The sequence below is a fragment of the Mus caroli genome, chromosome 10 (genome assembly GCF_900094665.2).
Source record: "Mus caroli chromosome 10, CAROLI_EIJ_v1.1, whole genome shotgun sequence".
NCBI classification, from domain to species: domain Eukaryota; kingdom Metazoa; phylum Chordata; class Mammalia; order Rodentia; family Muridae; genus Mus; species Mus caroli.
Genome location: NC_034579.1, coordinates 86,279,186 through 86,283,809, shown reverse-complemented (window position 1 = coordinate 86,283,809; position 4,624 = coordinate 86,279,186). Strand labels below are relative to the sequence as shown.

The window sequence follows — 4,624 nt, the reverse complement described above, 5'->3', positions numbered from 1 at the left end:
CAGGGTTCATCCTGGGCTTCCTTGCTCCCTCTGCATTGCATCTCTAGGTGATTATGTGATATGTGTGCTGGTTAGTCACATGGTTTTCCTTGACATTTCAAACTAGGACTCCAACCACTTACTTGACAAGCCCTTTTGCACTTCTAACAGAGATTTCCCACTCAAGGTATCAGAGGATTCTGGTCTATTCTCTACCTTTCTACACCTCCTTCAACAGCACTGCCGCCCACTTAGCTACTCAACATAGAAGCCTAGAAAAAATCTCTAACCTCCCTGTTTAGGCTCCATAGCCTACCTGCCAGAAGAGCATCCCATTTCTAACTAAAAATTATTATTATTATTATTATTATTATTATTATTATTATTATTATTATTATTATTATACTTATTCCATTTACACCCTGGTCACTGACACTCTTCTGGTCACCCTCTCCCATAATCCTTCCCCATTCTCCCTTTCCTTTGAGCAGGTGGTAGCTCCCCTGGGTACCTTCTCCCCCTGGCATATCAAGTCTCTGTGAGACTAGGTGCTTCCTCACCCACCAAGGCCAGACAAGACAGCCCAGTTAAAAGAACATATTCCATATACATTCAACAGCTTTTGGAATAGCTCCCCACTCCTGTTCCAGTTGTTCAGGACCCACATAAAGAGCAAACTGTACATCTGTTACATATGTAGGGGAAGGCCTAGGTCTAGCCCGTGTATGTTCTTTTGGTTGGTGGGTCAGATTCTGAGAGCCCTAACAGCCCAGGTTAGTTGACTCTGTGGGTCTTCCCGTGGAGTTTGTATTCCCTTAGGGGCTATAATCCTTCTTCTTCTTCTTCTTCTTCTTCTTCTTCTTCTTCTTCTTCTTCTTCTTCTTCTTCTTCTTCTTCTTCTTCTTCTTCTTCTTCTTCTTCTTTTTCTTCTTCTTCCATATGAGTCCCTAAGCTCTATCCATTGTTTGGCTGTGGGTATATGCCTCAGTCAGAGTCATTTGGTGGGTGGAGCCTCTCAGAGGACAGCCTTGTGAGACACCTGCCTGCAAGCATAATGGAGCATCATTAATAGTGTCAGAGATTGGTGCTTGCCCATGGGATGGGTCCATTTCTACCTCCTAAACCATTTCTATTCATATGCTTTTTTTCTTCTATTCCTCTTCTTTAGTCCAAGCCAGATTCTCATTTTTAAAAATTCATACTCATTTAGTTGTATAGTGACTATGATTTTACTTAGCAAATTCTAAGCTCAGTGAGGACAGTGGCTTTGACAGGCTTGTCCCCCATCACCTAACACAGATGGTGAACTCAATAAGTACTTTTAGAATATACAAATAGATCAGTACTTCACAATGTGATTTGTAAAAAATAGGAACAAGAGATATGGGGTACCAGATGACTTTCAGATATTTAATTTGAGTGAGTATATACTTGACGGTGTCATTTACTAAATCAAGAACAAGTTTAGAATAATAAGATTAACTTGTTTCTAAAATATATTCAGTGCATTCAGAAGGCATCAAGCGGAGATATCTAGTAGACTCTTGAATGTTGTCTTACTTTGTTTACTCTTGCTAGAACAGAGTACCTGGAACATGGTAGTTTGTGGTTGATTTCCTTATGGTGCTGGAGGTTAGTAAGTCCAAAAACATAAAACCAACATCTACTCATACAATGGATTAAAGAAATCATCTTCAACAAATGATGCTAGTCTAACTGGATGACTGCATGTAGAAGAATGCAAATAGATCCATACTTATCACCTTGCATGAAACTCAAGTCCAAGTGGATCAAAGACCTCAAAATAAAACCCAACACACTAAATCTATTAGAATAGAAAGTGAGCAATAGCCTTGAACTCATTAGCATAGGAGACAACATCCTGAGCAGAACATCAACAGCTCATGTACTAAGGTCAACAATTCATAAACATGCCCTGCCCCTCCTGCAATGCACGACCCCAGGATCCCTCAACTGCTCCCGGCTCACCTGCTGCCATGGCTAATAAGGAAGAAGCCTTTGAAGACTCAGTGGAAGAACGTGTGATCAATGAGGAGTACAAAATATGGAAGAAGAACACCCCTTTTCTTTATGATTTGGTGATGACCCATGCCCTGGAGTGTCCCAGCTTAACTGCTTCCAGATGTGACTAGGCCTGAAGGGAAAGACTTCAGCATTCATCGGCTTGTCCTGAGAACACACACACATCTGATGAACAAAACCACCTGGTGGTTGCCAGTGTCCAGCTCCCTAATGATAATGCTCAGTTTGATGCATCCCATTATGAGAGTGAAAATGGAGAATTTGGAGGTTCTGGTTCTGTCAGTGGAAAAACTGAAATAGAAATCAAGATCAACCATGAAGGAGAAGTAAACAGGGCCCGGTACATGCCTAAGCACCCTTGCATCATTGCAACAAAGACTATCCAGTGATGTTCTTGTTTTTGACTACACAAAGCACCCTTCTAAACCAGACCCTTTTGGAGAATGCAACCCAGATTTGCATCTCTGTTGACACCAGAAGGAAGGTTATGGGCTTTCTTAGACTCCAAATCTCAGCAGAACACTTACTTAGTGCTTCAGATGACCATACCATCTGCCTGTGGGACATCGGTGCAGCTCCAAAAAGAAGGAAAAGTGGTAGATGCAAAGACCATCTTTACAGGGCATATAGCAGTAGTAGAGGAAGTTTCCTGGCATCTGTTCCCCAAGTCTCTGGGTCAGTTGCTGATGATCAAAAACTTAAGATTTGGGACACTCGTTCAAACAATACTTCCAAGTCAAGCCACTCGGTTGATGTTCACACAGCTGAAGTGAATTGCTTATCTTTCAATCCTTATAGCGAGTTCATTCTTGCCACAGGATCAGCTGACAAGACTGTTGCCTTGTGGGATCAGAGAAATCTGAAACTCAAGTTGCATTCCTTTGAATCCCATAAGGATGAAGTATTCCAAGTTCAGTGGTCACCTCACAATGAGAATGTCTTAGCTTCCAGTGCTACTGATTGTAGGCTGAATGTCTGGGATCTAAGTAAAATTGGAGAAGTGCAGTCCCCAGAAGATGCAGAGGATGGCTCCCCAGAGTTGATGTTTTTTCATGGCGGGCACACTGCCAAGATATCTGACATCTCCTGGAATCCCAATGAACCTTGGGTGACTTGTTCTGTATCAGAAGACAATATCATGCAAGTGTGGCAGATGGCAGAGAACATTTATAATAATGAAGATGGTGAAGGAAATGTGCATCCAGAAAGACAAGGATCCTAGACGTGTCTGCACTTGTGATTTTAGACTCTTCTTGTTTTCCTCTGAACCCTGAGATGGATTTAACATTCGGTTGAGGCACAGACTTTGTTTAGCTACCCAGCTACAATAGGTGCCACCAATAACACTACCAGCCCAAACCATGGGTGTTTTCTAAATCTTAACTGGGGGCTTAAGTCAGAAAAGTCTCCTTGGTGGCTCCAACTGTGGTTGGATAGCTGAACAACGTCTGTTTTTTGTTGTATATGGTTTTCCCTTCCTTCTTTCCTTCCTTCCTTCCTTCCTTCCTTCCTTCCTTCCTTCCTTCCTTCCTTCTTTCCTTATTTTTATTCCTTCTTTTTTTCCTTCTTTTTTCTTAACATGGGACCACCAAGTTGTAAAGATGTATGTTTTTTACCTGGCAGTTGTACCACTGGTGAACTGTCAAGTTGGGAAAGAATGAATTGCTAGTTTGTATTTGTTTTTAAGATTAAGTTAATCCTTGATAAAAGTTGCTTTTTTAAGGGGTTAGTCTTTGACCACTATAGTTAGAGGCCATCTCCAGTTTGATTGACCTGTCTCACCATCAGGCCTGTTATTCTTCATGACTAACTGTGTAAGTGCTTATAATGGAATAAATTGCTCTTATATATATGTATAAAATAAATAAATGGGACCTCATGAAACTGAAAATCTTCTGTAAGTCAAAGGGCACCATTAATAGGACAAAATGACAGCCTACAGATTGGGAAAATATCTCCACCAACTCTACATCCTACTAATATCCAAAATATATAAAGAACTCAAGAAGTCATACAGCAATAACCCAAATAATCCAATTTAAAGATGGGGTACAAAACTAAACAGAAAATTCTCAACAGAGGAATAGTAGCCAATAAACACCTGAAATGTTCAGGGAAATGTTTAGGAAAATGCAAATTGAAACAATTCAGGGATTCCACCCCACGCCCATCAGAATAGCTAAGATAAAAAACTCAAGAGTCAGCACTTGCTGTTGAGGATGTGGAGCAAGGGGGAACACTCCTACATGGCTGATGTGAGTGCAAGTTTGTACAAGCACTCTTAAAGTCTACTCAGTTTTTAATGGGGGCCTTTCATAGCTGGCTAACCTGTGGCAGAAAGGAGAAGAGCTGGTTACGAGGAAGGCAGCAAGAAGCTGTACTCCACTAGAGTGAATCTGTTTCCACAAGAAAGTATGGATGTATGTTTGTGTGTGTGTTGTATAAATGTGTTAGTGGGTATACATGTCCCTGCAACTTGGGGCCAGAGCAGGGCGGTATCTTCCTTTGTCACCCTGATCCTCTTTGCTGCCTTCAGGCAAAGTTTCCTACTAGACTGGAAGCTCTCTATTTTTTCCAGATTTAATGGCCAGAGAACTCCTTG

At 41.3% G+C, this 4,624-nt stretch overlaps 1 pseudogene; it reads left to right on the top strand.

Moving 5' to 3' along the window:
• The first annotated feature begins 1,976 nt into the window (after nucleotides 1-1,976).
• On the top strand, nucleotides 1,977-3,244 carry LOC110303895 (annotated as a pseudogene).
• Nucleotides 3,245-4,624: the final 1,380 nt, after the last annotated feature.